This window comes from Myotis daubentonii, chromosome 17 (assembly GCF_963259705.1).
Source record: "Myotis daubentonii chromosome 17, mMyoDau2.1, whole genome shotgun sequence".
Lineage (NCBI taxonomy): Eukaryota > Metazoa > Chordata > Mammalia > Chiroptera > Vespertilionidae > Myotis > Myotis daubentonii.
The window spans coordinates 45,844,777-45,857,633 of record NC_081856.1 but is presented as its reverse complement, the minus strand read 5'-3'; the positions used below and the strand labels follow the sequence as shown (position 1 = coordinate 45,857,633).

Genomic DNA, 12,857 nt, shown 5'->3' with positions numbered 1-12,857 from the left:
ACTGTCGGAAGAAGAACCTTGCTCTCCAGTTACAAAATTAGCTTATCCTTTGTTACAACCGCCTTCTTTGACAACTGCCAAGGGTCCATTAGTCAGGCCTTCCTAATGATCTGTGGTTTTCCATAAAGACTGGAGGTTTGCTTATTTCTTAGAAACTGCAATTTCACTCCCACCCCTACCCCCTTTCTTACTCCCAGGCTGCTCTCCTGGTTAGAGGGAGATGCCACTTCCCCTTTTTGCTGTGAATCAGAAAAGGTCTATGTTTACCTTTAAATTTCACAGACAATAAAGGCCTTTTCTAAAAAATCAGTGATAGGCCCTGGCCAGGTAGTTCAGCTGGTTAGACTGTTTTCCCCATACACCAAGGTTGTGGGTTCGATCCCCAGTCAGGGCACGTATAAGAACTGACCAATGAATGCATAAAGAAGTAGAAAACAAATTGATCTCTCTCTCTCAATAAATTTTAAAAAGTTAGTTAATAGAAAACAACTATGTCTTTCTTCATTATGGGATATTTGGAAGCCATAAATCTTGTCTTTCTTATATTCATTGCCTATAGAAATATTTTGGAGAAATATTTACTAGTTAATTTTAGTGATAGGTTACCCCTGCACATAGCACAAAAATCAAGAGGCAGACAGTGAAATATTAGTCTCTCTTCTGGGCATGCCCAGGGTGGCAGCTATTGTTAAGTTTCCTTTGTATTCTTCCAAAGCTATTCCCCACGATCAAATGCACAGCGCGCACAGGTACGATGGCAGCGTGTTATGTCTACTGAACTGCACCTTGCTATTTTCACTTATTGCTGAAAATTTTGGATGCTATTCTACTTCATTAATAAAGAGATGCTTTCTTTTTGTTTTAATATTTTTTTAAATATATTTTATTGACTTTTTTACAGAGAGGAAGGGAGAGGGATAGAGAGTTAGAAACATCGATGAGAGAGAAACATCGATCAGCTGCCTCCTGCACACCTGCTACTAGAGATGTGCCCACAACCAAGGTACATGCCCTTGACCGGAATCGAACCTGGGACCTTTCAGTCTGCAGGCTGACACTCTATCCACTGAGCCAAACCGGTCAGGGCTGTTTTAATTTTTTTTTTTAATTGATTTCAGAAAGGAAGGGAGAGGGAGATAGAAACATCAATGATGAGAGAGAATCACTGATTGGCTGCCTCCTGCACCTCCCCTACTGGGGATCGAGCCTGCAACCTGGCATGCACCCTTGACTGGAATCGAACCTGGGACCCTTCAGTCTGCAGGCCGACGAAGAGCTGCTTTCTTCATCATAAGGCTTTTCCCTGTCATTATTGAGTGGCATCATGTGGGGTCTGGCAACACTGAGGTGAGGACCACGGGGTCCTTGCTCTCAGGAGCCACACTGGTAGGAGAGACAGCCACCTGTGGAAGTGACCACCGTCCGGGGCACAGCACTGCAGTGAATCAGGTAGAAGAGGAGATGGAAGCACACGGGAGGAAGTCTGGCTTTGCTCAGAAAGGTAACAGAGGGTTCATAATCAGGTACTTGAGCAGCATCTAGAAGAGTAAGCCAGCCCCCCGCCCCTCCCGGCAGACAGCTGGGCAAGTACATTTCAGGTAAAGGGAACAGGAAGTGCCAAGTCCTCTACAGTAGAAAATGGCATGGTGTTCTGAGGAACTGAAAGTGGTTTGTTATCTGGCTGGAGAGCTGGGGTGTGTGTGTGTTGTATGTGTGTGTGTGTTGCGTGTGTGTTGTGTGTGTGTCGCGCACACGTGTATTAGACAAGATCAGTGGCTCTCAAAGTTTTTTGTGTGTTTTTTTTTACCACAACCCAGAGTTAAGAAATACATTTTGCATCACCGCAGAGTTTATGCAAAACGGAAACGAAATTTCATGAAACAATACCCTTATTAAATGTACTCTGGTTTCTTTCCTACTGAATTCTATTTTTTAAAAGGCCAGTCATGACTCACTACATTGATTTCACAAACCACTAACAGGCACTATTTACAAGTTGGAAAATTATGGCCTATATGCTGTCTGTGACTCTGATAGTCTATGAACTAATTGGCCTGTCCCTGACTAACATGAAGGTGACTACCTTTTAGTTTAGAATAGATTGACAAGTGGAGCTCGTGTGGATATTTATTCAGCACCTACAGTGGCTGACATGCTAGAGGCACAGTGGCAGAGCAAGACAAAACATGATCCTTACCTTCATAGAACCCAAAATTGGACTCACAGATGAACTATTGGATGCAATAATTAAAAATGCACATTTTAATATAAAAGTAAAATATACCTGTAACAAAATTCAAGCTACATGACTATAACTAATCCCTTCTTTTTTTTTTTTTTTAAAAAAAATGTTCTTTATTGCTTTCAGAGAAAAAGGGAGAGAGAGATAGAAACATCAGTGATGAGAGAGACTCACTAATCAGATGCCTCCTGCACACCCCGCACTGGGGATCGAGCCTGCAACCCCGTTATGTGCCCTGACCAGGAATCGAACCGTGACCTCCTAGTTCACAGGTCAGTGCTCAACCACTGAGACACGCCGGCTGGGCAGTAAGGAGATATCTTTCTGTGTGCTTACCAGAAGAGGGGATTAAACCCAGCTGGTGTGGCTCAGTAGTTGAGCATTGATCCATGACCAGGAGGTCACAGTTTGATTCCTGGTCAGGGCACATGCCCGGGTTGTGGGCTCCATCCCTAGCGGCTGAGGGTGTGGGGGGGAGGGAGGAAGGGTGCAGGAGCAGCTGATCGTGAGTCTCTCTCTTCATTGGTGTTTCTATCTCTCTCTCTCTCCCCTTTTCTCTAAAAGCAATAAAAATATACTTTAAAAAATATCTTCTTACCTTTCTGTGCATAAAGTTTCTGTATTTATTTCACAAGAATAGGAGGACTGAATTTCAGGTTGGTTGAGTCTCTGACCCTTGGGCAGTGTTTTTAAGGGGAGTCCATTCAGTTTCCCAGAGTCTGAGTGCGCCTACTGTGATGGTTCATTTATGTATCAACTTGATTGGATAAGGGGTGCCTAGATCCTTGGTTTAAAACACATAATTCTGGGTGTGTCTGTGAGGGTGTCTCTGGAAGCGATCAGCACTGGAACTAGTAGACTGAGTAAAGAAGAAGACCCTCCCCCATGAGGTGGGCGTCTCCAATCAGCTGAGGGCCTGACTAGAATATAGAGGCGGAGGAAGAGTGAATTTGCTCTCTCAACTGTAGCTGAATCCATTCATCTTTTCATGCCCTCGGATATTGAGGATTCTGACTCAGATGGGGACGTACGTCATCGCTGTCCACCCCCATTCTCAGGCCTCTGGACGTAGGCAGGTTCACACCAGCAGCTTTCCTGGCTCTCCAGCTTGCAGGCCGTAGGACTTCTCCCCCAGCCACATTAGCCAATTCCTATAGTGAACCTCCTCTTACCTCTCTCTCTCTCTCTCTCTCTCTCTCTCTCTCTCTCTCTCTCTCTCTATATATATATATATATATATATATATATACCCTACTAGAGGCCCGGTGCACGAAATTTATGCACGATCCCACAGGGATCGGGCCTAAACAGGCAGTTGGACTCCCTCTCACAATCCAGGACTGCTGGCTCCTAACCACTCGCCTGCCTGCCTGATAGCCCCCTAACCGCTCTCCTGCCGGCCTGATGATGCCTAACTGCTCCCCTGCCGGCATGATGGTCCCCAACTGCTCTCCCCTGCGGGGCTGAGAGGACTGGGGGACTCTGGCTGGATGAGATGGGGCTGAGGGGCCTGGGGGACTGAGGCTGGATGCTGCGGGGACTGGGTGAGGCAGGGCTGAGGGGACTGGGCGCCGCCATCTTGTGAGGGTGTGATAGTCAATTAGCATGTTCCCACTTTTATTGGCTGTGGGAACCGCCATTTGTGAGGGCATGATGGTCAATTAGCATATTCCCTCTTTATTAGATAGGATTGGTTCTGTTTCTCTGGAAAACCTTGACTAAATACACCTATCTTAGGAGAGTAGGTCTCATCAAGTTTCTGATCCGGGAAAGTTGAAGTTCTGAGCCTTTGATGCCTCCCCTTGGGAATGCTGCTTGGGGATGACATCGTCCTGAGAAGCCAGCCAACAACTCTGTCCATATCTTAACTGCAACCTCCAGGGGACCGAGGACACTGAACAGTGCTATTCCTGCTGAGACGGCATAACCACTGTGGGCACATTTCCCCAGATGCTTTTTGCCGGATTCCCCCAAGGCTGCTGAAGATTACACTCAGCTTCCTGGATTCTTGCATAAATGTTTGCTTCAATTCGGCTGCCCAGGACTGGACTCTTAAACTTAGGAAAGGGGCTGAGGGGGAAACAATGTGATGGAGTTGGATATAATCACACCCTCAGGGGGATTTGGTTTGAGTCCTTCACCATTCACTCAACAGCTATTCCTAGAATTTCTGCCCATTGCAAATTCCTGGGTGGGTGGCAATGGGGGCCTCAGAGTGGAACACGGTAGAGTGGGAACAGCTCCATGCATGTTCTCTGGAGAAACAGGGCGTTTTACAGCCATCGTGTTTACCCAGGGGTTAGGCACATGCAGAAGATCAAATTAACTTACCCTATTTAGTTGGAAAGAAATGTGGAGACAATGAAAAGAGGATTTAGTGACTCCTACTGTTGCTAAATTGTGCTCAGGCAAATGTGTCTGATGTTACTTACGAGGGGTTTTATATTTCCAGTCTATGGGCTCCTGATCTATTTATAAAATGTTTCTGAGCTTGTTCCGCATTCTTCTGAAACTTCCTGATAAAAATATCCTTTGCTCGCCGTTGTTTCTCCAAAGAGGATGGAAGTTACTTTCTTCCTCCTTTATTCATTGTCTATGCAGGCGAAGGCAAAGTACTAGTCCATGTGCAGCAAATACCTCAAGAGCAAACTCAGCCTCACCTACTTTTTTCCCCTCTGCACAACTGGCACACAGGCGTGCGATGTGGAACAGTTAATTTTTATTGAGCACCTACTACACAGACATAAGCCCTGCATCCTGCTTACTTATCATCCGGTAGCAAGAGACGGCCAAGGACACAAACAACTAAAGTGAGAAGCAGGATCTATGAAATGCCACAGGAGCCACAGGCAATTGTTTAGGGTTCTGTGAACGACCCTGATTTTTATAGAAGGAAATGAAACTGGACCTGGAGTAACTGTTCGGATTTCAGCGTTTATCTCACAGTACTGAGCACCCGTTATGCTAGATGCTGGGATGCAAAGTCTCTGCACAGCCAAGGACTGAGAGTTTCGCAGAGGAGACGACGTGTGTGTTCTCTGAGAACTCCTTCAGGGACAAGTAAACAGCACCAGCTCGTGCTGGCTTAAGCAAAAGAGTCACTGAAATGGCTGGTACAGCTGTGAGGTGCAGGAAGGTAGGCGGTACCGGGCATAAGTGGATCTCGGGTCAAATACTGTGATCCCCGCTTCAGTCTCCTCCTCCCCCCATTACCCTGGGCCTTCCTCTGTGTGGTAGTGGTCAGACGTCGTGGTGCGGACACTGGCCGCAGACACCTCTGGCTCACATCATCTCAGTGGGTAGACCCAAAGCAAGAGGGATCTTCTTACTTCCCACATATGCGATGCTGAGAAGAGATGCCGATTGGCTGGATTTGGGTCACGTGCCCATAATTATAGCATAATTCAGGAGTCACACCAGATCCACAATGAGTGAAGGAGGGGCAATTCTTTAAATTCATGGGAGAAGGGATGTTGGGTAGATGAATAAAACAGATCCCCTCTATAAATGTAAACAAAAAAAATCACAACAAAACGTGACTAGGGCTGTAACAGAGATGTGCGTTAAGTACCATAAGAACACTGGAAAAGGAGAGATTATGTCATGGAGAGGGCATTCCAGAGGGAGCAAAATACATAAGCAATGGCATAAAGGTGAGAAAGCAATGGCGATATTCAGGTCCGATTTGGCTTAGGTTGGCAGACCAAGAGGAACAGAAGGAGAGAAGACACGAGAGAAGGTTTTGGAGATACGTCCAGGCAGTGTCTTTGGGACCTACTGGGGAAGGCTTTTAATACAAGCGCAGTCTGTACTTAAATTGATGGGTTCAAAGGGAGGGGTGTGATTGGAATTGTAGTTTAAAAAAGCTCTCCAATCAATTTAATAAATTTTAAAATTAAAAACTGATGAACAAAATAGAACCAAAGACATGGATACATGGTACAGACTGACAAATGTCAGAGGGGAGTTGGGGGTGGGTGGGGGTGGGTGAAACGGGGACGAGATGAAAGAAAGTGAGGACTAGCCAAGGACCATATATGCATAACCCATGGACACAGACAACAGTGTGGTGAGGTCCAGAGGGCGGGGAAGGAGGGTTCTGAGTGGAGGGCAAAAGGGGAGGGGGGAATGGGGGACATCTATAATGTCAACAACAAAAATAAGACATAATTTTTTTAAAGCTCCCCTGATAAGTGTGAGTGACACACAGCAATGTTACTTCCCAGCTGCTGACCCTGCTGGCCACTCCTCCCCCACCTGCAGAACCTGGGCCCCCTTGAACCTCCCTGTGGCCCCTGCCTCTTCTGCTTTAAACTCTGCTGCACCTCCAACTTTGTACTATCGGGGGAACTCTAACCCAGGCGAGGCCCTCCTTCTGTGCTACCTCCTTATCTGACTTGAGTAGCTGAGCAGTGCCTGCCATGGACTACACATTCAGCCCAAGTTTGTTGAGTGAATGAATCGGCAGAGAGCTGGTTTTTCTCCATTTGCCCCCACCTGATCAATTCCCGACTTCTCTGCAAGGGGTGGCTGACCCCTGCAGACCTGGCTGGCCCTGAGCGTGAGCCGAGGGCGTCACCAGCAGATCAGAGGGCGGAACAGAGGGGTGTCCTCGCTGCTGCCCTCCACTGCTATAGCTCCTCAGGGACAGCAGCTCTGGAGCACTTTGGCCTTAGGTGTGGTTATGGCTTCCCACTGTTGCTAGGTTCTGGATGTCCCCCCACTATGTTTTAAAATTCTTTACCTTGCCCACAACTCTGCAAGTAGTTTTTCTCTGACTCCAGCTAATAACAGATAGAGACCAGTTATAAGACTGTTGTCCAAGCAAGAGGCAGTGAGGACCTGAGTCAGGAGGAGACATCTATGTGGATAGATGCACGATAAATGAACCCTACAGAGTTTAGTAACTGGTCCCACGTATGAACTGCATGCTCTCTAAGAGCAGGAACTGTATTTCATTCACCCTTTAACCCCAATGTCTAGCTCTTAGTAGGTGCTGAATGAATATTGGTGAAGTGATTGATTAGGAGGGTCAAAGATATTCCAAAGTTTAAGCCTGGCTAATTCCTCTCAAAGAAGGGGAAGTCGGGTTAATTTGCAAGCAATAGTTAAAATAACAATAAGAATGACAGAGACACCTGGACAGTGTTGCTCAGTGATTTGAGTATCGGCCCCCGCAACACTGAAGAGTTGCAGGTTTGATTCCCGGTCAAGGGCATGTACCTAGGTTGCAGGTTTGATCCCTGGGTACAGGAGGCAACTGATTGATGTGTCTCTCTCTCACATCAATATTTCTTTCGCACTCTCCCCGCTTTCCTCCCTCCCTTCTGCTCTCTCTGAAAAGCAATGGAAAAAAACATCCTCAGGTGAGGATTAATAACAACAAAAAGACAAAGAATGATACTGTAGAAATACCACGAGTTTTAGGGTCAGATGGATCTAAAGTCCAACTTCCAACCCAACCTTGGGCAAATGAGCTGACATCTCTCTGAAGTCAGACGGCTTATCTATAGAATGTGCCGAGGAACACTTGAGATTATACCCGCCAAGCCTGAACCTCACCTGAGAGAGCGAGATCCTCATCGAGCAAGGCATCCTGAGACGTGACACAGAGACCAAAAGACATCAGAGACCATTGGCGGGGGTTTCCTCTGAAGTATATTTCTTGTCACCATGAAACAAGCCATCGGTTTCCTGTGTCTATGACTCCCCTTCCTAGAGTCCCACTGCAGGCTTTTAAACCTGCCACTGTGGAATCCTAGGCAGTTACAACTGTGCCATCGTGACTCCGTAGATAGTATTGTAGCTTTTGGAACTCTGGGCTCCTTAGGGCGGACTGATGATACGAGCCCTCCTCCTTCACGGTTCTTTTATTTTAAGCACTGAGTTAAGATCGTTAGGAATACATTAGCCCCCTAGCAGAGATGGAATTCAGACTCAAACCCTCTTTTCACCTTTGGTGCCCATTGTAGCCTCTTCTCCCCTAGTCTGCTCTAACTGCGCTTAGGCCATCCTATTGGTCTCAAAGGTTATAATTTCCCCACCCCAATTGCACAGCTGGCTTCATATTTCAGTCTGTTAAGAGGAACCAAAATAATTGTCTCCCACATGCTGTATGGGGATGTGCTGGGCTAACTATGAATGCTTCCCCAGGAGGCAATGCAGTATGGGAGCTGGGCAAGAGGAAGAAGGTCCTTTTCAAGGTATCAATAATTCAAATAATGACCTCTGTAACCTGCTACCCAGAATTAACCTTCCCTTCTACGCATGCGAGCTGACTTTCCTGTTGCTTCGGTTGTCACTCCTTTCTCTTTCAAAACATCTCTGTAAGACTTGTCTTTCAAAGAAGCTGTATATATCAGGCTTTATTTTAGTGCTCCAGGCCGGGGGTGTCCAAGAACCCTTGTTCTTCATGCAGTCTACTCTGGCCGAACATTCGCAACTGCACACACGTGCCATTTCTATCAGGTTGCCAAGGCATGTGAGTGACTTCAGATTGAGAAAGCACGCTTGAAAGATACAAATATTGCATATTTTAAATATGCATCAACATTTTGGAATAGTAAGACTCCTTGAAGTGCTTAAAACCCAGTATTGGGGGTAGGGGAAGGGGAGGAATTTGGAAAATACAACTCATTCTTTCCTACAATTTCCCTTTTTTCTGGATTTCTTAGTCTAGAGTGCCTTCTACAAAAATGCTCCTGTTACCTCAGGGAAATACTTGCATTCTAATCAAGTAATTTCAGAGCTTCTCAAAGGTGGCAAGAGATCCAGGCTGCCTCCATTATTTTTGAGGTGTCCAGAATATATTAAACATTTTTTAACCCTAAAACGAGATTTAAAAAATTGTTGTGTTTCGAAAGTTTTCATTTCAACAAGAAAATTACAACACAAAATAGCTATGCTAGTTAGAAGGTAATTAAAGGATTTAATTTTAAAGTCCAGAGTATACCAAAGGTGGTGTTGTTTAGCCATGGAACTTAATTTTAAATTTGGATAGGGATGTTTCCTTTCAATCCTATCGGAATCTCCTTGTGTTGCCTCCTTTGGAGGTAATGTCAAAAGCATTCATAAATTCAAAGCCCTTCATAAATATGGGGCTGAGGCCAGATGGCCTCTCTCTCACTTCCCCCTCTCCCTCACCATAGGGCAGGAATATTTAGTTAATAATTGAGAGGGACATTGCAATTTAGTAATACATAATGAATTAAAGATAATCATCATCAGGCCTTAGCCACCCCTGCTGTGTAAAGAAGAACTTTGAATAATCCCTGCTTGAGTTAAGTGCAACAAAGGGCAGATTCTAAGGCCAGTTTCTCCCCCAACTACTAACGCCTAGGTTTCCCTAAGCTATTTCTATAGGTGTTGGTTTGACCTGTCTTTTTCTCAATCACAAGCTCCTTATAAACGAACTAAATTTATCTTGAGCTATTACTAAAAATGCTAACTAATATTTTTGGGTAACTCCAATTTAAACCGTTTATTTTCCAATTTAAATAGGAAAACAATTTTCTATTTATGTCATGGGATACATATGTATGCATATAGATGTATACATGTAGAAATGTCCTGAGCTCCATGCTTATGAACACAATGTCACTGTTAGCCACCACATCATACATACATATGCGCTCCTACATAAGTAAATGACATTCATTCAAAGGATTGCCTTTGACTTGGACACACCGTCTCAATTTTAGTAGCACAAGAGATGCTCAGCCATCTGCCTGTAATTTGTAGCTGAAACCACCCGTTTGTGTAGACGAGTTGGCTGTTCCATGGTGTCGATGAAACCAGAGATAGTTGGACTTAGATCATCATTCATCTTGCTTTGGGAACTGCGGGGTCAGTGGGTCATGGGAGAAAGAGGGTGGATAGTGCAGCAGAGATAGAAAAAGATGCAGGGACTGGGGTCTTCCTAGAAGGCTGAGGAATCTCCCTATCACCTCACCTGGCCCAGGCCAGCCTGCGCGGAAAGTGGATCAGTGAAGGAAGGTTGGGCAGCCTGGGTCCGAAGTTGAGCTTCTCCTTTTTATAAAGGAGAGAGAGCCAAGTGCAGATGTAATTTCAGCAGAGATCGAAAAAGAGGGCAGAGAAAGGAGTGTTTAGAGAATAAAAGGAATTGACAACTTTATTCCCTACTAAACACAGAAAAACAATTTTGAATGTCAACTGTCACTTTAATATATTTTAAAACTTATTAAACAAGTAATATTTATTAACATTTCTTTTAAAAGTTATACATTTTAGCCCTAGCTGGTTTGGCTCAGTGGATAGAGTGTCAGCCTGCAGACTGAAGGGTCCCGGGTTCAATTCCGGTCAAGAGCACATGCCCGGGTTGTGGGCTGGATCCCCAGTGTGGGGGGTGTAGGAGGCAGCCAATCAATGATTCTCTATCATCACTGTTTTGATCTCTCTCGCTCTCCCTTCTTCTCTGAAATCAATAAAAAAATACATTAAAAAAATAAGTTATATATTTTAAAGTCATGTTTCTTCTTAACAAAACACAGAATGCTCCTTCCCCTCCAAAAACACTACACTGAATTAAAATGCTTGCAAATTCCCCAATATATAGACGGAAACGCCAAGTGGCCTTCTGTGTTGCTTTTCTGAAAAAGAAAACTGAATTGTCCTTTTAAGAACTACAATTGGTTAAGTTTAATAAACAATGAAAACAAAAATATATCCAAATGAAAAAACAACAACATTAGATCTTAAAGATTAAACTTTATCTTCTACCTAATAACTTACATACTAGTTTCTCTAGTGGGGGTACTACAATAATTCTGAATAAGTCAAATACAAGTTATAATTCCTTGAAAATTAACTGTTTTTACTAAGACAGCTGCAGAGTCGTTTTCTGTTTGTCTGCTTTTATAACCGGAGACCTAGAGGACAATTTTCAAGGGCTCTTTGGATAAGGGCTCGATGCAAAATGAGGGTCTCATATGAAAATAAACTTCAAGATCCTTTCTTATTCTAAAATGAAGATTGCTCATAAAAATGAGGAAGTCTTATAGCAATATTTGCAGCCCCCCCTTATTTCATTTCTCTGTAATGACAAGAAAAGAATATGTTCCTGAGAGAATTTGTGATTGTCCACCCAGACAAAGCCACTCAACAGCTAAAGTTAAGCTGTGACTGTGTGGCAGAGAACAAACTGGCAATTATTGGGCTTTAATTCCTGAACTTGAAATTAAAATGAGAAACAGTTCCTTTCGGGGTCTTTTGAAAGTCCCACTTTATAGCATGTGAGACTTCAGTAGTTGCAAGTGAGGGGTCTTTAGCTGTGCCAGGGGGGCTCTCTGGGGAGCAGGTGCTGAGGCAGGGAAGCAGTGGGAAAGGTTTCTGGGGGAGTAAAAGCTGTGAGGACAAAGGGGAAGGAAGCAGGTTTGGGCATGGGAGCCATCCAACCCGGGCAGACTTGACAAAAGGCAAAGCACAGCTTGGAGGAACTGTCTAGGCCTGCCCACCGCCTGCCTCAGTCAGGGCTGCGGCTGCCTGGGGAAGCGTGGGACTGTGAGCTCGCAGAGGCCCAGCCAACCACGCTGTTCCTGCTGGGCGGCAGATGGTGGGGGAGCAGCAGAGAGTCTCCAGGTACCCCATGCCAGCCTCACACTCATCACATTTCTTGGTGAGCCTCCCCTTTCACCCTAGAAATCCTCAAATCTCACGTATTTCCCTGACCTTCAACTTCTCCCTTTCCCCAGGAAAAATCTAGGTTCTTCTCACTCTGTAAAATACCATGTTTTTTTTAAAAAATATATATTTTATTGATTTTTTTTTTTTTAGAGGAAAGGAGAGGGATAGAGAGTCAGAAACATTGATCAGCTGCCTCCTGCACACCCTCTACTGGGGATGTTCCCGCAACCAAGGTACATGCCCTTGACCGGAATTGAACCTGGGACCCTTCAGTCCGCAGGCCGAAGCTCTATCCACTGAGCCAAACCGGTTAGGGCAAAAACCATGTTCTTGATTTGTTTAAAACCAAATGGGTACCCATGTCTTTCCTATAGTAATCCTGGAGCCCTATTGATATATATCATTTTGAGGGCTGCCCCCCCTCCTGTTTTTGTAGGATAGATTCCTAAATATGAGACTTTTAGGTCAAAAAGTCAGTATATTTTGAATGTGAACATATAGTTCCATATACTATCTCACACCCAAAAGTATGAGAGTGTCTGATTATTTCTACTCTCACAAGCTTGGAAGTTATCAATCTTTTCAACTTTTGCCAAGCAGACAAACAAAAATTTAATTCTGTTATTTTTTAATCTGCATTTCCCTGGCTACTGCCAAGATTGATCAACTTTTCATGTGTTTATATGGCATCTGTACTTCCTTTGATCCACTGGGTCCTTTATCTTATCTATAATAATATATGCATAATATGCTAATTAGACCAGACATCCTTCCAGATGAAGCCGGAGCCAAAGGGAAGCCAGCCCGGGTACTGGGTGCTGGTGGGTAGCCGGTGCCGGCAGCCAGGGGAAGGAAGGCCTACTCTTGCACGAATTTCATGCATCGGACCTCTAGTTGATTTATAAAAGCCTTAGCTTAACTTTTTTACGTGTGTATGCTGCAAATATTTTAATTTAAAAAAAAATATTTTTAT

General features: G+C 44.6%; 1 protein-coding gene across 2 annotated transcripts in view; it reads left to right on the top strand.

Moving 5' to 3' along the window:
* NDUFAF6 (NADH:ubiquinone oxidoreductase complex assembly factor 6) overlaps positions 1 to 12,857 on the top strand; it is a 63,309-nt gene that overhangs the window by 985 nt on the left and 49,467 nt on the right. The gene's annotated exons all lie outside the window — the stretch shown is intronic.